Source organism: Bos indicus, chromosome 15 (genome assembly GCF_029378745.1).
Source record: "Bos indicus isolate NIAB-ARS_2022 breed Sahiwal x Tharparkar chromosome 15, NIAB-ARS_B.indTharparkar_mat_pri_1.0, whole genome shotgun sequence".
Classification (NCBI taxonomy): Eukaryota; Metazoa; Chordata; class Mammalia; order Artiodactyla; family Bovidae; genus Bos; species Bos indicus.
Window position 1 is genome coordinate 72,219,370 of NC_091774.1, and position 23,455 is coordinate 72,242,824.

General features: G+C 38.9%; 1 protein-coding gene across 4 annotated transcripts in view; it reads right to left on the reverse strand.

The window, feature by feature from the left end:
* LRRC4C (leucine rich repeat containing 4C) overlaps positions 1 to 23,455 on the reverse strand; it is a 1,421,025-nt gene that overhangs the window by 1,320,251 nt on the left and 77,319 nt on the right. The window lies entirely within an intron of this gene.

Consider the following 23,455-nt stretch of genomic DNA (forward strand, 5'->3'; position numbering starts at 1 on the left):
TGTATTAATAGAAACTTTTCTTCAGTCGGAGATATAGCTGCACATAAAACAGATTCAGTGGCTTGAGAGAGTGAAGGATGCTGAAACTTACAGGAAAGCTGGGAAAATTCTTCCACATCTTTAATCCTTTACTTGGATAAGTATCTTAAATATACATGGGGACATTAACACCTATAAGAACTTGGTAAATTATAAAAGATAACTATTAAAATGCATCCATAAACTGGCAGAAAGGTAAACAGGACAAAGGCTAAATGTAAGAACCAATACATAAAAAATAAAACACTTATATTGGGTTACATTTGGAGGAAATGTGCCAACTCCATTTAATTTAAGCCTCAGATTCACAGCCTCAAGAGGAGTGTCTTGGGCCATTTTGGCTGCTGTAATAAAATACTACAGACTGGGAAGCTTATAGAAAACAAATTTATTTCTCATAGGGAGGCTGGAAAGTCTGAAATCAAGACACCAACACAACTGCATTCCGGTGAAGGCTCTCTTGCTGATTTATAGCCCACGATTTGTCACCATGTCCTCACATGGTAGAGGGGATTGTGAGCTTGCTTGAGTCTCTATCATAAAGGCTCTAATCCCATTCATGAGGGCTGCACACTCATGACCTAGTCACGTTCCAAAGGACCCACTTCCTATTACCTCACCACATATATATGCATGCTAAATCACTTCAGTCATGTCTTGACTCTGTGCAACCCTATGGAAGAGAAGTCCCATCAGGCTTCTCTGTACCTGGGATTCTCCAGGTAAGAATACTGGAATGGGTTCCCACTTCCTCCTCCAGGGAATCTTCCTGACCCAGGGATCAAACCTGTGTGTCTTATGTCTCCTGCATTGACAGACAGGCTGTTTACCCCGATGCATGCTTAAAAGAGGCTTCCCAGGGGGTGCAGTGGTAAAGAATCTTCTAAAATAATCTCTCTCTATACACACACACACACACACACACACAAACAGTACTGCTGAATTTACATACTAAATGAAAGAAGTAGCAAAAACAAAAAGTGTAAAGGTATATTCCATAATAAGTACAGAATAGAAAAGTTGTTAAATATGAAAGATCTAATATGGGGTAAATATGATATTAAATAGGCAATCACTGGGAATTTTTAAATAACTAAAATTTTTAATAAAAAGCAATCATCCACAGAACATCTACAAATTTTCAATGAGAAAAGATAAACACATTATAGAAAAACTGCAAATTATTAAGGACAGAGAATACCTTAAAAAATAATAATGATATGAACAGCTAACTTCTCAAAAACTATCAAAACCAAAGAAACATGCAGTGATACTTTCAATAATAGGCTGAAAGGAAACCGAAGAGAAGCTAGCACTGCAAATGCCACAAAGATATATTTTAAAAATAAGAGTGACAAAAAGTTTTTAGACAATAATGCAGAAGTCCCTTACATACGACTGAGTTCCATTCCAAGCATGTGTTCATTCATAGGTTCAATTTGTTCACAAGTCCATCAAAGTTAGCCAAGGTACCCAACTAACACAATCAGCTATATAATATTGTACCGTAATAGGGCGACAATACTTTTCGTACTAATAATAGATCTAAAAAATACAAGCACAAAAAATAAAGGAAACATTTCTAATCATACAGTGCAGTACCTTGAAAAGTGCAGTAGTACAGTACAACAGCTGGCATATAGGGGCTGCTGCTGCTGCTGCTATTAAGTCACTTCAGTCGTGTCCGACTCTGTGTGACCCCATAGACGGCAGCCCGCCAGGCTCCCCCATCCCTGGGATTCTCCAGGCAAGAACACTGGAGTGGGTTGCCATTTCCTTCTCCAATGCATGAAAGTGAAAAGTGAAAGTGAAGTCGCTCAGTTGTGTCTGACTCTTAGCAATCCCATGGACTGCAGCCCACCAGGCTCCTCTGTCCATGGGATTTTCCAGGCAAGAGTACTGGAGTGGGATGCCATCGCCTTCTCCAGGCATTTAGGGGCAGGCATCAAGTGAACAAGCAAGAAGAGTTACTGACTGGATGTGGAAGAGGAGGTGGGAGATGGCAGAGCTGCAGAATCATCAGCAACAGTAGATGGAGGGCAAGCTGCGATTTCACTCAGGCCTGACACTGACGTCGTGCACACTCACATCTTTGAAAGCTCACAACTTGAAGGTCCTATATAGGGGACTTACTGTATGTGTCACGCCACAAAGGGATTAATCATCATTAAAAAAAATTCTAAAGAATGGACAGAGATTTTTATCTATATTTTTCAGATACTACAACTATAATAGCTATATTTGGGGAGATGTAATAAGCATTCAATAATATTTTTGAATCAATCAATTCATCAACCATGAACTTCAGGTGGAAAGGAAGTGAGGTTATATGAAAAATCTGAGATTTCAATGAAGAAATAAAAAAGCAAATGACTTTGTTTATATGTAAGTAAAACTAATAAACTGTAACCATATAAAACAAACATGTGAATTGTGGACTCATAAAAAATAATGATAAAACTAAAATACATGGCTATAGCTATCATAATGGGTTTGTCTGAGTTAAAATACTATAAGGTCTTTTAGTGTTTAGGTGGATAGTAAAGATATTACAATGCTTCACAGTTGATATGCACACAATTTAAAATTCATAAGGTGATCATTTAAAAAATGAATAACACAATCAAACCCCACAGATATGAAAACATGGAATGATAACAACAGAAAATCAACGCCGGAACAAAATAAAACAGCTGAAAAATACAAAGGAGGGAAAGAAACAGAAAATTACATTCACAAAACACGACAAATGGAGGGTACGGAATCTGATGGCAGAAATAAATCCAGATGTTTAAGAAATTGCAACAAATGTAAATTGACTCAGTATCCAGATAAAAGGCAGCTAGACTAGGAAGGAAAAACCCAATTCTGCTGTTTACAAGAAACACACTTAAAATATAAGAAAACAGACATGTTAAAGGGAAAAGATGAAAAGAAGATGCCAGGTAAATATTGAAAAAAAAATTGTGATATGATTGGAGGTAAGTAGAAAGTAGGTCAGGTTTTGCACTTTTTGACCTTGCTCTAGGATTTAGGCTTTATTTACTCATTATAGCCTTTAGTCCTTTGTGTTGGCAACATTTACACGCATTGTTGGAACTGAAAGACCTATAAAGGTTTATCTCTAAAGTTAAGTTTTGTTTGGCTGTAAGACAAACATATATTTTGTGACATAACCATGAAGACACTGTGATACATGCTTTGAAACATTTAAAATAGTACTAAAGTATACTAACTTGTCTATGAGTGTTTCATTAGGAGGTAGTAAATATTTTTCAGAATAATACCCACTTAAGCATATTAGAAGTTTGGCCATTCGTTTCTCCGGGGATCTCCCCAACCCAGTTGAACTCAGGTCTCCTGCATGCAGGCAGTTTCTTTACTATCTGAACCACCAGGGAAGCCCACTAAGATTGGCTAGTCTCTTTGATTTCAATGTACTTTTATCTGCTTCATTCATTCATGTATTGTTGTTTAGTCGCTAAGTAGTGTCCAACTCTTTTGTGACCCCATGGACTATAGCCCACCAGACTCCTCTGTCCACGGAATTTTCCTTATGTAGCCCACCAGGCTCCTCCCTCCACGGGATTTTCCAGGCAAGAGCTGGAGTGGGTTGCCATTTCCTTCTTCAAGGATCTTCCTGACCCAGGGGATTGAACCCACATCTTCTGCATTGGCTGCTGGATTCTTGACCACTAAGCCAACAAGGATATCAAAACTTTTCTCATCTAACTTACTTAATACCTTGCACAATAGTAAAATACATACACATAAGCTTAATAATAGAACAAATCATAAAATAGACAATTGATAAGAAAAATATAGTGACAATTGACAAGAAAAAAAAGTAAATCTTGTTAGAATTCTTACAGCTGAAACATAACAAGTTAATTATTTCTCATCCCAAGTGGGAAGACATTTTACCAAGAAAATCTCATGTATGCTAATCTTCCATGGTATCTTAATTTAATAATGATGTGATAAATGTGTATATTCTACACACATACTAAGTGTTCAGGTGACACTTGATGTCTCTTGAATGATTTCATTGTTGGTTGACTGAAAAACCTGTAGCCATATTATATGAAATTCTAGTTTGTATCTATTAGTATTATAATTAAACTGACTAATATGCATTTTAATATCAAAAACAAACTTCTATAGTTGTTATAACCAATCAAAACAGATTTTAAGGTAAAAAGCGTCAGCAGAACTAAGAAAAAGTTGATATATAAATATCCAAGAAGATATAAAATTAAAAACTTATATGAATCTAATCACATACATATATATACACAAGTATATATATGCACATATACATATTCATATACATACAATAATATATATGAATTATACACAAAAACTCTCAGAGAACTAAAAGGGGAAATAATCAAATTTGCTGTCAGTTTGAACATTCTTTTATCCCTCTCATTAACTGAAAGATAAAACTGGTTTAAAAACGTGCAATCAAATTTAAAGAACATGATAAACACACCTGCTACAATGGATTCTATAAATTCTGCATCTAGTAACTGTAGAGTACACATTCTTTTCAAAAACATATATGTGTATACCGTATTTGCCAACCTACTGAGCCACAAAATAAGTCTCAATACATTGTGAAAGCTTGGTATAATACAGACTACAAAGATTTCTCTGCACAGTACAATTACACTAATAAATAGAAATAACTAACTAGAAAAATGTTTGGAATTTCAGAAATACTTGGATAAACCATTCTCTGGTCAAGGAAAGGATAAAAAGAGAATAATAATGAGAACGTTTAGGGCCTAATGATTAATAAAACGTACATCGAAATCTGTGGGATGCCATAAACACTATTAAGAAGGACATTTATAGTCTAGCATGCATCAGGAAAGAAAACTTTTTTCATCCTAAAAAAAAAAATTCATCCTAAAAATTTTTCATCCTAAAAAAAATTTTTTTTATCCTAAATAAGAAGTTATTAAGTAAACAATAGAATAATAGGAAAGAAAGTTGAAGGATACTTAGAAGGAAAACTGATCAAATAAAAAGTAAACATCTGATCAGGAAGATAATGTCTCTGCTGGCCAATGAATCTTTGTTAGATTCATTGTACTTAGACCAGCCTTTAGAAACCACTAGAATAAATAGTTCCATATGGTTTTCCAACCCTTTTAAGTTATAATGATGAGACATGTCCCTATTCACACATTCTAGGTCACCTGACTGGAAATTCTGTGTTCCAATGTGCTATGTTCTGTCTTAGCTTGGAAGCCTACACAATTTTCTTTAGAAAAGAAATGTGCATAACATTACATGGAACTTGTAAGAAACTGATATTATTGCACCCCCACCTTAATCTTTTTTTAACTCTAAAAAAATAAAACACATTCAGCAAAAAATTCCTCCTCTCTCAACTTTGTAACCAAGTATTTTGTAATTAATTAAATGTTTCACAGAACAAAATAAGGAAATGCAAATAAATATAGGGAGCACTAAGGGCCAGAATGCACCGTTAGCCTCAAGGTGATGCTCAGAAATTAAGACAATGCTATAGGTGCTTCTTTGAGATTTATTTACTTTCTAACTTCTTGTTTTGAAATAAGTTTAGGCTTACAGATGAACTGCGAAAATGGTATAGACTGTTCCCATCATCCTTCACAGTTTTCCTTTATGTTATGAATGTATATAACCACGATATATTTATCAAAACTAGGAGAGTGAAAAAGTTGGCTTAAAGCTCAACATTCAGAAAACTAAGATCATGGCATCTGGTCCCATCACTTCATGGGAAATAGATGGAGAAACAGTAGAAACAGTGTCAGTCTTTATTTTTGGGGGGCTCCAAAATCACTGCAGATGGTGATTGCAGCCATGAAATTAAAAGACACTTACTCCTTGGAAGTAAAGTTATGACCAACCTAGATAGCATATTCAAAAGCAGAGACATTACTTTGCCAATAAAAGTCCATCTAGTCAAGGCTATGGTTTTTCCAGTGGTCATGTGTGGATGTGAGAGTTGGACTGTAAAGAAAGCTGAGGGCTGAAGAATTGATGCTTTTGAACTGTGGTGTTGGAGAAGACTCTTGAGAGTCCCTTGGACTGCAAGGAGATCCAACCAGTCCATTCTAAAGGAGATCAGTCCTGGGTGTTCTTTGGAAGGAATGATGCTAAAGCTGAAACTCCAGTACTTTGGCCACCTCATGCAAAGAGTTGACTCATTGGAAAAGACTCTGATGCTGGGAGGGATTGGGGGCAGGAGGAGAAGGGGACGACAGAGGATGAGATGGCTGGATGGCATCACTGACTCGATGGACGTGAGTTTGAGTGAACTCCGGGAGTTGGTGATGGACAGGGAGGCCTGGCGTGCTGCAATTCATGAGGTCACGAAGAGGCGGACACGACTGACCAACTGAACTGAAACTGAAGACACCAATATTGGAACAATCCTACTGTCTGGATTCTAGACTTTGTGCCTTTGTTCATGACTTTTTAAAATTATCTAAATAAATAAATATATTTGTTAAAATGTTCACTGAGATCCTGTTTTAACTTGATCATCAGTTTCACACCTTCTGCCAAGTACATAATTACTGTGTTCACCATGTACACTGGAGGTATCTCTCTAGTCTTGTTTTCACCATTTCTATAGCTTAATATTTCATGATTTCAATTTATTGTTCACTGTCTTTTCCACCCAGAGGATGCTATTCCTCAGAGACAGACTAACCTCTATATTTTCTTTTTTTTTTTTTTTGAATTGAGGTCTGAACATTATTGTACAGACTGCTGGAACGAATTTTCCAAGCTTCTGACAAAGTTTCTATGGAAGCAATAGAAATCACTCTAGTATATCAAAATGCTGTGGTTCTTTATTTCTTTGTTTTATTTTGTGGAGAAAGAAAATAACCAGTCCAACAGTTTCATAAACGAATATTTGCTTTAAAATTAACAATCCAACATTAGAGCATTTGGTTCTATAGAGAATTGTTTCATTTCCTGTAAATTCTCAGTTGGTGTATATGTCCATGTTGTACTATTTTACAGTAGCATTAGGCTAATCTGTTGTTTTTCCTCAAGTATATAAAGATTTTATGACAATATGCAAAACAGGCTCCTGGGGCTAAATGTTTTTATTGACAGATGAGAGGATTTTCCCCCTGTAGAAAACTAGACAATATCTTGTATGAGAATGTGTTTTAAGACAGGTGGATAATATAATCATCGCAATACTTTTGGAGAGGGAAATGGCAACCCACTCCAGTATTCTTGCCTGGAAAATTCCACGGACAGAGGAGCCTGGTGGGCTGCAGTCCATGGGAACACAAGGAGTCGGACACAACTTAGCGACTGAAAGGGAGCATGCACAATACTTGAGCAAGGCGTTTCAAAGGCAGGTGAAGGCAGAAAGACTAGAATCGAGGAGATTTCAGATAGAGCATCAGGTAGGAGGCTGGTGAAATGAGGAGCATCAGAACTAGATCAGTGGCAGTGGGTTTAGAGGCAAGTGTTTGAAATAGAGATTTTCAAAGAAGAATCAGTAGACTTAAGTGTCTGTTTAGAAGGCTGCCGGAGGGACTTCCCTGGTGGCCCAGAAATTAATTTCTACTTTGTACTTAATGAATGTAGATGCCTGTCTGAAATCGGAATGGAAATATCCAAGAAACTGTTGACTTAGTCATGTATAACCCTAATTGCTCTGGACAAAATATGGCAGGTGATTCTCTGGTTAAAAACTTTTTAAAACTTACTAGACAGTTTTCTAGACACACACCTCCCCCCACCACACACACACACACAAACACACACACACACTTATAGTTGGCAATTACAGTGGCTGAAGGTCTAAACCTCCTTCTTGGCCAAGAAAGGTATATTTCAGTAGAGTCATCAACCATTTTTTTCTGGGATGAGGCATGCCAGGTTGATCTTCATACATCACTATCCCAATCGCAGCACATGATCTGACATATTTGTTCCATTCTCACAATCCCTTTCTCCCTTACATCTTTTTAAAAAAGTGTCTTATTCTATTATCAAACATAGAAATGCATTGGATTTTCTCTGAAAGGCATAAAAAATATCAGTTTAAGGGGGTAGAGAGTGAATTAAAATAGGTTTATTTTTACAGACTTGCAATGGCACCCTACTCCAGTATTCTTGCTTGGAAAATCCCATGGGCGGAAGAGCCTGGTGGGCTGCAGTCCACGGGGTCGTGAAGAGTCGGACACGACTGAGCGACTTCACTTTCACTTTTCACTTTCATGCACTGGAGAAGGAAATGGCAACCCACTCCAGTGTTCTTGCCTGGAGAATCCCAGGGACGGGGGAGCCGTCTGTGGGGTCGCACAGAGTCGGACACGACTGAAGTGACTTAGCAGTAGCATAACATGTACTTTAAACACTGCTTTAAGATTTCTTTAGGCATTTGAAAAAATACATGCTTACACATCCATTCGGCAAATATTTATTCAGTTCTTCCTAACACTCCAGTTTTTTTTTTTTTTTAAACTGGACACTTAGAGGGAAGAAATGAATAATAAAGAAATGGGAGGTAGATTAAGAGCTCTGGTTATTTGTGGTGGTGGTGGTGGCAATAGTGCTGGGTAATGAGTCCCAGACAAGACATATTGAAAATTTGTGTTATTGGTCTGACATCTAGGATAATATGTCTAGTAGGGTGAGATAATTTGGCTCTGTGCATAAACATATACATAGTAATGTGTTCCTATTTAAAGACCATTTAAATGACCTGCCATTGAAAGGGAGGAGATGTGTATGCAGCAAATAATTACAGTAGAATATGGCAAGTACTACGCTAAAACTATGACACAGAATATGCCAGGAAAGCAGAAGAGGTCACTGAATCCATGTCTCTAAGGAAGAGTTCTAAGAAATGGTTATGCTTGAACAGAGTTTTGATGAATGAGTTGAATTAGGCAAATAGAAAGATGGTAGGTGAACTAAAAAAGACATCAAGGAATTGCAAAACATTTCAGGTGATCAGCAGTGAAAGATAAGTCAAGAAACTGGTACAGTCAGTCATATGGAGATGTTAAGCCACTAAAAACCATACCACACCTAAGGACCCAGGAGGAAGGTTCTTACCAAAAGTTTCTTGATGAAGGAAGTGGCTTTAAATGGTCCTGAAAATATCAATAACCATATCACAGTTCTCAAATCTGGCTAAAGTATATATTTAGCTATTAACTTAACAAGTAATTTTGATGTGTAATTAGATTTAGAAAGTATAGGTTTAAATATAAGCTCCTGCTTCTTTCTTCACAGGTAATTTGGACCATAACGCTTTCACCCAGTCAATCTACAGTCTTCTCAGGAACGGACAGAATGGAATGGTAAAAACAAACAAACAAACAAAAACAGCTCTCTAAATGGGACACTTATAAAAATTAGTTGAGACAACTGAACTCTCTCATTATAACTATGATATGCAATAACATGTTTATTATTAGCAGTGCAGTTCAGTCACTTAGTCATGTCTGATTCTTTGTGATCCCATGGACTGCAGCACACCAAGTCTCCCTGTCCATCACCAACTCCTGGAGCTTGCCCAAACTTATGTTCATTGAGTCAGTGATGCCATCCAACCATCTCATCCTCTGTCATCCCCCTCTCCTTCCGCCTTCAATCTTTCCCAGCATCAGGGTCTTTTCCAAAGAGCTAGTTCTTCTCATCAGGTGGCCAAAGCACTGGAGTTTCAGCTTCAGCATCAGTCCTTCCAAAGAATATTCAGGACTGATTTCCTTTAGGATGGACTGGTTGGATCTCCTTGCAGTCCAAGGGACTCTCAAGAGTCTTCTCCAACACCACAGTTCAAAAGCATCAATTCTTCGGTGCTCAGCTTTCTTTATAGTCCAACACTCACATCCATACATGACTGCCGGGAGCAGGAGCTCCACCCATGACAAAGGTCATGAGGAAGGAGGCTTGGCATACGCAAAGGCGGGATCGAGCCTCAGGAGTCCCCCTGGAATTCTCGAGCATCTACCCCCAAAACCAGAGTCTGCCTACTTTCTGCTTTGTGCTCTCACCTACACCTCTGACTTTATGGGGGGGCTGTCCCCCACTACCTCTCTCTGAAAAAAAGAGTTAACTTACAGCTCCCGTTAATAAAGTTCCTGGGTGTGATAGTGTTTCAACCTACAAACTCCTTTGGAAGTCCTCTAGCCTGCCTGAATAGGTTTTTCCGGCCACATGTGATTGCTCAGAGCCTCCCAACTGTGAGAGGCAGGAGATGTTCTAAACTGTCTAAATACAGATTCCTTTGAGCAGTTAAAAGATTGATTAGAAATTGTATTGGTGAAGGGTTTTTCACTTGTTGGGCCAATGTTTGCTGCTAAGTCTCCATATCCCTTACCTGCTGTGTCCCTGGCAGTGTATTGATTAATATGATTGGTGTAAGTAGTAGCTTTAATGTTTGTAACCTGGGACCCTTGAGTTAATTCTTTTTCTTGTTATAGCCCACCACACCTTTGCTCTGTAGGAATGCAACTTTATCTAATGCTTTTGAGAGCGGTGCCTGACTAATCACCTTTAGAGAAAAATAAGTTTTCTGAAGAAAGGGTCTTAAAATGTTAACAGGTCTCGGGGCCAGAAGATGATGCAAATCACCTAAACATTTGCATATGATGAGTTTGCAGGAAGAAAGCCTGGCTTACTGCATGACTCTACCCCTTCCCCCATTATCCTCTATGCATAACTTAAGGTATAAAAACTACTTTGGAAAATAAAGTGCGGGCCTTGTTCACCGAAACTTGGTCTCCCCATGTCGTTCTTTCTCTCACCTTCTGGCTGAATTATTCAGCCTCTTTTCTCCACCGAATTTCCTCACTGAGCTATCCTTATTTCAGCTTCTTTTCTCCACTGAATTTCTTCACTGAGCTATCCTTATTTAACCACTCTTTATATCCTTAATTAACATTTAATTAAGCAATTGTTTCCTGATCCTCGCCGACGCCGTCCCCGCTTCCAATTCCCTGGATCCACAGGGGCTGGACCCCAGTACATGACCACTGACTGGAAAAACCATAGCCTTGACTAGATGGAATTTTGTTGGCAAAGTAATGTCTCTGCTTTTTAATATGCTGTTTAGGTTGGTCATATCATGGCTGCAGTCACCACCTGCTGTGATTTTGGAGCCTAAAAAAATTAAGCCTGCCACTGTTTCCACTGTTTCCCCATCTATTTGCCATGAAGTGATGGGACAAGATGCCATGATCTTAGTTTTGTGAATGTTAAGCTTTAAGCCAACATTTTACTCTCCTCTTTCACTTTCATCAATCATTATTAGTGCTATGAGTAACAATAGTAAAGAATCACAGAGAGAAATAACACAAATGTTAAGTTATAAGGTCACAAAGACTAAAAGTAAGTGGTCAAACTTTAACATAAAACAAAATTTAGGGAAGAAAAGGAATCAACATAATGGTCCAGGGGCAATCAAGTATGCCACTAAGAATTATGGAATGTCTAGAAATTGCCTTCAATTTGGAACCATCTTCTGATTCTCTGACCACATCCGCATCTCCAGGGGTCCAAATTTAGGCCTGAACCTGGGATGCAATGACTGTGTTTCCAAACTTATTTCTACGTAAGTTATCAAAATAAACTATCCGATGAGACCAGTGATTTGAATTGGCACATTTTCTTTGTTATAACAGAGACAGCCTGGGATCATGGATGCTGTGACAGTCATTGCTGATGATCCATCAGTATCCATCCCTTTCTTCTTTAGCAGGGCATGTGACTGTAATAAAGTTTATAATTCCCAGCCTCCCTTGCAGATAAGTAAATTCATATAAATAAGTTTTAGGTAATGTGATATCAAGGGAGGTGAAATGCAATTTAAGCAGGTGTTATTATGACATAAATTTCATTGCCTTTCTTTTTTTTTTCTGGGAAAAAAAACTGACTGATAGCTGTGGCTCAAGCAATTATCTTCGGCCATGTGGTAGAAATCATACGTTGATAATGGTGAAACGACAGACAGAAGAATCATATAGCGTACTATATAGTTCCTGGTATTCCGGGAACTGTTCCTCTAGCCCTGGACTCCTTACTTTCCTCCAAGTTTTGTCTCTAAGAAGTTGAAACATGACGAAATTGACCTATGGTTCTGTAGAAATAGCATACTTTCAGCATTTACCTACCCGTTTATCATTTTTGAAGCTGAACACCCTTCTCAAGAGAAGAACATTTAGTATCATCTGCCTTAGCCACATCACTGAATTAGCACAAACCCAGACCCAGGCAATACACATCAACAAGTCCCGATTGAAGAACCCCCCTAATACTAAAGCACATCTATCCATTCTAAGGTCAGTCAACAAGTGCTTCTGTGCTTGAAAAAGCAACCCTAAAGGCAGCAGTTCTCCAATGACAATGTGCAACATCACTAAATACAAAGTATCTTAACAAAGTATCTGTTAAAATTCAGCTCATCAGGCCCAACCCTTAGAAATTTATATTTAGTAAGATCCAAATTCTTATCTCATCCAGCACCTACGTGATTCTGAAGCAATGGTATTTTGGTAACTATTTCAGAAAGACAAATGCGTATAATACATGAGGGAATTATCTCTTTGTTAACTATTCTACCAGTAAAGACTGGTTTAATCCATACTCACAAACACTCAGTTAAGAGGGATGAATCATTTAGGGTAGGGGTCCCTACAGCTGCAGACTGATACCTCCTGTCAGATCAGGAACAGCATTAGATTAGAGACAAAACGCACAGCGAACGTAAGGCACTTACGTAATGCACTTAATGCACGTTATGCACAAACCATCCTCTCACCCCCTCCATGGAAAAAATGCTTTCCACGAAATCAGTCCCTCGTGACAAAAAGGTTGGGGACTGCTGATTTAGAGGAGACAATTAGACCTCAGCCTTCAAATGGCTGGGTCAGGGTTCTGGGAATTTTAAAATTTCAACACAGATCTTTGCAGCTTACAAATAACTTTACAGGTAGTTCCCACAAAATGCTGTGCCATGGATATTTTTAGGACCCTAATTCATAAATAAAAGAAGCTTGGGTTCCAAGAGTTCCAGGGTGGTGCTAGATTTGCACCTAGAGCCTCTGATGCTGCTTCGAAGACTTCTAAGACTTCATGGCTATCTCATGACTTCTAAAGCCTAAAACAATACACAAGTCTTACAAGTGACAAGGACCTAAAAGAACCCGGAAGAAATAAAATACAAAATAGCTAAATTTCACTGACATATTGGGCAGGGGCAATACACTGGTTGGGAAAGGTAGGCAAGGGATAGCACATGTGCGCTGGGCGCCTGAGTGTGGGAAACAAGGGTCAAGAGAAAGCTCTCTAGGAAGGAAGAAAACGCCCCAGAGATACAATGCCCTGACTCTGCAAGTTTAGCTGCAACCAGACTTTCGTCTAGAACTAGCAGCAGCCGCAAAGCAGAATTTTAAAAAGAGGTGATCCGACCTTGTCTATAATTGCCTGTGATAGAGTTCACACGTGGCCCAGGCTGCTGGCTGGGGAGAGAAGACGGACAGGCTGCAGCAAACATATTACCAGGGTTCCACTAATTAGAAGTCTGCCTCGCCAGCCTTCCACAATTAGCACTGAACAATGTCGTGCACGTCTTTGATTGTGCTAACCCTGGCATGAATATTTTATGCCCTTGGACCATACTCAAAAATTAACATACTTAAGCTATAATATGCTGTGTTATGTTAACAAGAGAAACCTCTTCAAGGAATAAATTGTACTAAGGATGCGCAAAATATATTATTTACCAAGATAACAAGGAGATTTTCCATCCTGTTCTAAGGATGTCTATCCAAAATTTGCATTTAAGAAAATTGATATATGTATCAAACTGCATGAGGACATTGTTATGGTTAATTATTTTGTTTGCAGATGATGTGTTGACTACGGAACAAATGTTCTGGTGCTTGGAGGTAATCTGATCTGCTCTCATCTCATTCATGTAAGAGTTAGTGAGTTCACAGAGCACCCAGAGAGGTGAATCTTTTAGGAGAAATAATTAGACCTCGGCTTTCAAATGTCTGACACAATGTTCTGGGGATGTTTCCAGTCCCCAGTGCATATAAGATGGGAGGCATAGACATAAATCTATCTCATCCCAAGGTCTACAAGTTCCTGTGCAATCTGAGACTCACCCACTTTTCATCAACCACACCTCCTGCAGGTCTCTTTCTCGAGAACTTTGCTTAAATCACATTGGCCTTCTTTAAGTTTCCTGAATATTCTAAAAGCCCTTCCTGCTCCAGGACCTCTGCATTTGCTAATTCTCTTTTGAGGACACATTTCTCCCTTCCTTCCTTCCTATGGCTAACTCTTACTCATTTCACAGGTATCAAAATAATTGTCAAATCCTTGGGAAAAGTTTACTTGATCATCTCCACTCCAAATTAGGTTAAGTCTTCTGTTACATATCCCAAGACTTGCCTGGCTTTCTATCAGAGCACTTATTTCTGTAAAAACTATATAGCAATCTGGGTAATTATCTGTCTGAAGAATATCCCTCACCCACACCCCATAGCACCATCTGGTCAAGGATCAAGTTAGTCTTTATCATCACTGTGTTCCCAGCAAAGTACCTGGCACATAGTAGCTACTTACAATTATTAACTGAAGGAGTAAATAAATGAACATAACTTCTTTAAGGAAAAACATTAGCATGTTCCAGAATAGCAGTGTGAAAAGTTAAGATTTGCTTAAACACACATACACATATACACACAGAAAAAGGAACCATGGCCTTTAAATAGTAGCATCCTTTTTGTGAAAGATTAAATGATATGAGAAACCATCATTTGCTATATAACCTTGGAAAGTGACTTAAATTAATGTCTCTAGAACTTCAGGGTCAATGAGTATAACATATAAAATTTGTTCAGTGTAACATTTTCTTTTGCCCCAGCTTCTCCTTCAGTGTTTCACATTCGTCTGCAAGAAGGAAGCACCTGAGGAAATTTCAATAAAATGACTAATTTCTAAAAAATATTTGTTGAGTATTTCGTATGTTTCAGGCATGAAATGATAGAGACACAGATGATGTCCAAGTTTGAGAGCCGCTGAAATAAACAATGGCCCAGTGATTCTCCCCATCACTTTCAATGCTTGAATTTCCATTTATTTGTGCATTTGTAGGTATTTACCGATGACTTTTTAAGCCTAAAGCAGTACAAAAGTTTTAAAAGTGACAAACATTCTCTTTCCCTCAGGTTCCTGTAATATCTCAGGAAAGAACATAAACTCATTCACATATTTATTGGCTATCTGACAAACATCAAGCATTGCAAAACACTTTACATGTTCTCAAATAGGTCTTTTATGCACAGTGATTCAGATTTCTAAAAATGAATGTAATATTCTTTTAGTGCTTACTAATATTTAAGCATTGTGATTTTAAGCATGGGAATAATTTTAGTAAGCACTAAAATAATATTTTATTGATTATTTCATTAAGTTATCATAGGAATCCTATGAAGCAAGTATCATTATTACCTATAAATAACTTGCTACAGATCACCTAACTAGTAAGTAGGATAAAAGGGAAAAATAAACCTTATAAATAGCTTCAATATGAGGCAGTAAGTGTTATTAAGCACCCAATGGAACTTCAAAAACATAAAAGGAGAAAAATATTTAAGGGGGTAAAACACTAAACAAGTGTGGGCACTACAATACACTCAGTGTGGAATCCGTGATGAAGCGGTTTCTTCTACGACCCTATGTATTAGTAGAAAAGCGTACAAAGGGACTTTAGTTACTTACACCTCTGTTTTGCACATGGAGCATAAGCCATGCAGTGAATTTTCTTGTCAAGATGCTTTCTCCTTTTGGGTCTGCCTCATTATTCTTCTGCAAGTGTTCACCCTGAGCTTATTCTCACAGCCCTTCTAAAGAAGCAATCTTCCACTGGGCTCTATCAAGTTCAACACCCTAGCAGCTATCCTTTGCAGAGGAATACCATTGACAAGTGGGCTTCTCTAGTGGCTCAGTCAGTAAAGACTCCACCTGCAATGCAGGAGAGACCCCTGGGTCAGGAATATCCTCTGGAGAAGGAAATGTCAACCCAATCCAGAATTCTTGCCTTGGAAATCCCATGGATTGAGGAGCCTAGCAGACTACAGTCTATGGGGTCGTGAGAATCACACACAACTTAGCGACTAAACCACCACCCACCACCACCACCACTGGTGAGCAGCTAAATGGTTATAAGCAAGCCTTATTTGATATGTTTTGAATTTAGGATATGTACTAAGTTGAATAGTGTCTTCCCAAAATTCATGTTCACCTGGAACCTCAGAATATGACCATATCTGGAAATGGAGTCTTTGCAGATATAGTTAAATAGAAATTATATTGGATTAGGGCAAATCCTTAAATCCAAGGACTGGTGTCTTTATAAGAAGGTACTGTGAAGTCACACATGGCACAAGGCCATGAAATGATGGACACAGAGATTGGAATGATGCAGCCACAAGCCCAGGGATGCCAAGGATTGCCTAGAGCTACCAGGGGCTGGGGAGAGGCAAGAGGATTCTTCCTAGCAGTGTTCAGAAAGAGCCCGCTGACACCTTGATTTTAGATTTCTAGCCTTCAACACTGTACAAGAATAAATGTCTAGTCTTCTAAGCTACCCAGTTTATAGTTATATTTAATGGTAATCCTAGAAAAACAATATAGGATTTTATCAGAGAAATTCTCTGGCATAGGTCATTATGATAATATACCTATATTATGATCAGGCTTTCTAATTGCTCCAATAAAACTTCTTCTGTTATGATTTTAAATAATAGAAACACATGGCTGCAATGTCACTTAAAGTAGTGATTCCTTAATAGACACAAGCAATCTAACACCTAAATTATGAGTTTATCAAGAAACACTTTCTGCCATAAGGGTGGTGTCATCTGTATATCTGAGGTTATTGATATTTCTCCCAGCAATCTTGATTCCAGCTTGTGTTTCTTCCACAATGACACCACCCTTATGACAGAAAGTGAAGAGGAACTAAAAAGTCTCTTGATGAAAATGAAAGTGGAGAGTGAAAAAGTTGGCTTAAAGCTCAACATTCAGAAAACGAAGATCATGGCATCCAGTTCCACCACTTCATGGGAAATAGATGGGGAAACAGTAGAAACAGTGTCAGACTTTATTTTTCTGGGCTCCAAAATCACTGCAGATGGTGACTGCTGCCATGAAATTAAAAGACGCTTACTCCTTGGAAGGAAAGTTATGACCAACTTAGATAGCATATTCAAAAGCAGAGATATTAATTTGCAAACAAAGGTTCTCTAGTCAAGGCTATGGTTTTTCCTGTGGTCATGTATGGATGTGAGAGTTGGACTGTGAAGAAGGCTGAGTGCCGAAGAATTGATGCTTTTGAACTGTGGTGTTGGAGAAGACTTTTGAGAGTCCCTTGGATGGCAAGGAGATCCAACCAGTCCATGCTGAAGGAGATCAGCCCTGGGATTTCTTTGGAAGGAATGATGCTAAAGCTGAAACTCCAGTACTTTGGCCACCTCATGTGAAGAGTTGACTCACTGGAAAAGACTCTGATGCTGGGAGGGATTGGGGGCAGGAGGAGAAGGGGACGACAGAGGATGAGATGGCTGGATGGCATCACTGACTCAATGGACGTGGGTCTCAGTGAACTCCAGGAGTTGGTGATGGACAGGGAGGCCTGGTGTGCTGCAATTCATGGGGTCGCAAAGAGTCGGACACTACTGAGTGACTGATCTGATCTGATCTGATCTGATCAAGAAACACAAAAACCTTCAATTGTTTTTCAGACATAATGTTCCATTAGCCAAACATGTACATTAAAACCCTGCTGCTGCTGCTGAGTCACTTCAGTCATGTCCGACTCTGTGCAACCCCATAGACGGCAGTCCACCAGGCTCGTCTGTCCCTGGGATACTCCAGGCAAGAACACTGGAGTGGGTTTCCATTTCCTTCTCCACATTAAAATGAGTGTCACTCAAATCATTTCTGGGAGCCATCTGTGAGAAGAGGCAACAAGAGTTGCCAAAATGTATCTCCATGAACACTGGGATGCTACAACAGAGATGCCCTTCTACTTTGAGGTTAGAAATAAAAGTTAGCTTTTGATAATGCTATGAATGAACTTTACAAAAGTATCTTTACCCATTCCCATTTTAGAGAATAGGTGACTTGGAAGAATGAATGATCCATGTACAATGTTTCAATGAAGATAGAGGGAGAAGTGTGTGTGTGTGTGTGTGTGTGTGTGTTTGGAGGAAAGGTGAGGAGCAGTAATCTGGCCCCTGTTTTCAGATCTCTATTTTCAGGAGTAGACCACCACTGTTTCCAGGGTGATCACAATTTGCAACCTGTAACAAAGCTAAATTTAAAAACATTTAAACACCTAAATAGAGTTTTAGCACAGTTTACATATATACCTTACGGGTTGTTATACTTTGCAGTTAGAGGCAATGAACTTGAAGGGAAATATTGAGGACTTGCCAAACTCTATGCAAATGAGACTGCCACATTTATACTTTATGCTCCCACAGAATACCCTACCACATTTTGTATTCAGGAAATACTGTATCACACATTTGTAACAGCAACAAGGCAAGTTTTCAATAGTAAAAGTATTAGTGTTTCTAACATATGCAAGTGAATTCCATAATATCCCTGAATACATTTACTCCTCACCAATTAGCCTGTGTGTGTGTTAATTATGGGGTTTGTAACCCAATTATAAATTCATAGAAGTAATTTGTTGTAATCTGGAAGTCAGCCAAAATTCTTGCATTCATCTCCCCCCTTCATCTAGTAACACCCTGAAGCATTACAGGAAATGTTAAGAGCATAGATGCTGGGGTCTGGGTGACCTGGGGTCACAGTCTCAATTTTTTTGCTTTTTATTCATGTGATCCTAGAGGTCAGTTTCAAGTCTTTGTTTTCTGGTCTGTAAAATGGATATCTTCATAGTGTCTCCTGTGGAGTGGGGTGGTGGACAGTGATTTCACTTGACACACGCCTCCATAGCAGAGAAGAATTTTGCAGTTTCCTTCCAGGAGGGAAATCTACAATAGAGACGCTGCCAGTTTCTCTGCGCAGCTTCATTCATTCCACTCTTGGGAGCGAGAGGATTTATCTCATTGGTGGATTTAGGAGAAGGAAATGAGTATGTCCCATGAAGCCCTGCCTCTCTCCCTCTTCAGATCTGCCTTCCTGGAAAGAGGGCTGCAGATGGTCTGTGCCTCCTGCCACCAACCATGTCTTGGGGAAGATCTGAAGCCAGCCAGCTGTGCCAAGCACTGGGCACACGTCTTTCTAATTCATACAGGATATCTGAAGCAGTGGATCTCGACTTTTTTTGGTACCAGAGACTGGTTTTGTGGAAGACAAATTTTCCACTGATGGGGGAGGGGGGATGGTTTTAGGATGATTCAAGTACATTACATTTTTGTGCACTTTATTTCTATTATTATTATATCAGCTCTACCTCAGATCACTAGGCATTAGATCTTGGAGGTTGGGGACTCCTGATCTAAAGAGTGCAGCCCAGCTGATGAGCCAAGCTATGTTCTCTAACCAGCTCATCAGAAGTAAAGTTTGGAGGAAAATGTGTGTGTATGTGTGTGTGTTTGTGTGCATGTGTTCAGTTGTGTCCAACTCTTTGTGGCCCCATGGACTACATAGCTCACCAGGTTTCTCTGAACATGTAGTTTTGCAGACAAGAATACTGGAGCAGTTTGTCATTTCCTACTCCAGGGAATCTTTCCGACCCAGGGATCAAACCCATGTCTCTTACATCTGCGTTGGCAGGTGGATTCTTAACCACAAGCACCACACGTGTATGTATGGATGAGTCCCTTTGCTATCCACTCCAAACTATCACAACATAGTTAATCAAATATACTCCAATATAAAATTAAAAGTTTAACTAAAAAAGAAGAAATTTGCTTTAAAAAAAAAACAAAGTGGGAGAAAGGAAGATTATCTGGTTCTTATAAAAATACTAGCCTCAGAGGTGGGTTTTGAGAACTGAATGAGACAATGATGCAAAGCTTAGGAGGGTGCCAAGTACATACTCGGCAACAGAGCCTATTGGCTGTTACTGTGACAGGTGTTTCTCCTACTGGTATCACTCTCTCTATCATTGTTACTGAGGCTGCTGTTACTTTATTCTCATTGCTCTTGGATTGCCGCCAGCCAAAGAAAACTGACTTCTCATTCACATAAATGGGTAGCACAAGAGTAAGGATATCTCCAAAAGGAAATCTTGTGTTCAGTTGTTTGGTGGAGAAAAGAGAGAGAAAAATGGAGATGCTATCACAGCACACAGTTCCCAGTTGGAGAAGCCTTTTATACTCGTACTGACCTCTTTGGAGGTCTCCCCTCCGTTTCTGCCAAGAACAGAGAGTATCAAGGTTCCAAGGAGGACTGAAGGCAACTCAGTACCATTTGGTTGCATGGGAGTTTCACGTCTCTCAGAGACTAGGCCAAGGAATGCTGGCTAGAACAGCATCTCCCAACAAAGCAAGAGCAGAACACTGGTGACCCTGGCAGATTCTCGGAGTAAAAAGCAGATAGCAGAATGTCTCCAAGTCCCAGCTGAAGAGCAGACAAGAGCTGAGAACTTCTTCTTAAGCTCCTGTAAACACCTCTTGTGGATGCCAAGGAAAACTCCTTGGGATGAAACAGGTGTGTTGGCAGAAACCGAGTCCCAGTAGATTCCAGTGATAAGCCATCAAAATGTTGGTGGAAAAGCTGTGTGACCTCATTCATAACACAGCAAAGAGTAATGAGACCCTGAAATATCTGGGATCCATAAGAATTAATATGCCAGGCAGGCATCAGCTGTGGCAACACGGATTAAGATTGGGCTATCACTGTCATTTAGTGTTGCTTCAGGCCTCATTATTGAGTAACTGAATAATAATATGTAAGAAACCATCAGTGCCTTGAATTATAGAGAGGTATGGAAGAAACACAAGCTGGAATCAAGATTGCCGGGAGAAATATCAATAACCCCAGATATGCAGATGACACCACCCTTATGGCAGAAAGTGAAGAGGAACTCAAAAGCCTCTTGATGAAAGTGAAAGAGGAGAGTGAAAAAGTTGGCTTAAAGCTCAACATTCAGAAAACGAAGATCATGGCATCCGGTCCCATCACTTCATGGGAAATAGATGGGGAAACAGTGGAAACAGTGTCAGACTTTATTTTTCTGGGCTCCAAAATCACTACAGATGGTGACTGCTGCCATGAAATTAAAAGATGCTTACTCTTTGGAAGGAAAGTTATGACCAACCTAGATAGCATATTCAAAAGCAGAGACATTACTTTGCCAACAAAGGTTCATCTAGTCAAGGCTATGGTTTTTCCTGTGGTCATGTATGGATGTGAGAGTTGGACTGTGAAGAAGGCTGAGCACTGAAGAATTGATGCTTTTGAACTGTTTATGTTGGAGAAGACTCTTGAGAGTCCCTTGGACTGCAAGGAGATCCAACCAGTCCATTCTGAAGAAGATCAGCCCTGGGATTTGTTTGGAAGGAATGATGCTAAAGCTGTAACTCCAGTACTTTGGCCACCTCATGCGAAGAGTTGACTCATTGGAAAAGACTCTGATGCTGGGAGGGATTGGAGGCAAGAGGAGAAGGGGACGACAGAGGATGAGATGGCTGGATGGCATCACTGACTTGATGGACGTGAGTCTCAGTGAACTCCAGGAGTTGGTGATGGACAGGGAGGCCTGGCGTGCTGCGATTCATGGGGTCGCAGAGAGTCAGACACGACTGAGCGACTGATCTGATCTGATCTGATATCAATTATCAGTACAATTTCTGGAGAAAGTGTCCCTAAAAAAATAAAGTCATTATTAAAATCCATTTGATAGAAAGTAAAATATTAAGGTCAAGGAATTACAACTAACTTAATTTCACACTAAAAGAAACAAGAATATGATTGGCCTCTGGGCCAATGGAATCAAATAATTTCCACTCTGACCCAATGTGTCTCTCCCCAAAAGTCCACCCCTGCTCTTTCATGCCTTGGGTTCTCCAGCACAGACACGCACACAGCAAATACCAATCTTCCAGCCAAAGGCACTAGAGTGTGGCACAGTTTTTTGACCTTCAAGGAATAAAGAATATTTACATTTCCTTTGTTTCTTCACTTTCAGAAACATTCTAGATCCTAGCTCATAATTAAGGTAAAATCACAGAGAGACAGTGAAGAGAGTAGGGTAATAATAGCTGGAAAAAGGGAAGTGAAAATCAGAGAATAGCAAGAGTCTAAAAATATTCCAAAAAGCAACTTACTAAGCCACACTTGGAAATAGGTATATCCCAGTTTCTGGGGAATGTTAAATTGGGGAAAAAAAATAATAATACTTACTAGCATAAATTTTTGACTATAGCCTAATTTTCAATGCTGAATTAAAACATGCTTCAATTTTCATTTTATGATTAAATAATGTTTAAATCTCTGAGTTTACGTTGGATATTTTTTGTTTTCTCTTAGGTTTATTGCCTCCATATTCTCATCTTTGCCATACAATCTGGAAGGTGTTCCTTAAATTGTCCTAATAGTTTTCTTGCTTATAATATTCACTAATAACAACAATGGTCAACATGTGCTAAATGCTCAAATTTATGCCAGGAAGTGTTACAAGCACTTTGTATGTATTAACATATTTTATTCTCTTATATTTTAAATAAACAACTAAATCACAGTAAGAATAAGTAAATTATCAGGATCATAGAAACAGATACTTATGCTGTGTACAAACCAAGACTGTCTCATTCCGGAGCCCAGAATCAACCACTGGGCAAAGCTACTTTTTAAATATATAAATGTGGACAAAAATTAACTAAATAGTGCTATTTACAAGTTCTAATTTCTTAAGGACTCTATTTGTAATATCTCCAATTTTGTATTTTCTATTCTTAAAAGACTAGGACAAATTTTTGCTAAAATTAAATAGATTTTCATCTCTATTTGGATACAGAGAGGTGGTGATGTGTTCACAGGAGGTAGAGGTCGAAACCAGTACAGATTAAATATTATTACTAAAGATTTTTCCATGTATTTTATAGCTCATTTTCTCTCTAGTCTACATTTTCATTTATCTATAATCTTAGAAAGAGATCTCTATCTCAGCCCACTTTGTCATCCCATCCTTCAATTTATCATCACCATATTATGTTCAAAGGGGATGCAATTTTGACATCTGAGGCTGTAAAATTCTTCACTGTGTGGGATTGTCTCATGTTAACACAGGACCTTTGGGATTCCTAGCTTTTAGCACTAAATGCCAAAACAACCATAATTGAGCCCACACTTTTTTCAAATTCCCCCAGATGTAGTCTTGCACTGGGTTAAGAGCCATTGCCCAAAAGTCCAAAGCCAACCAAGTGATATTTTGCACATT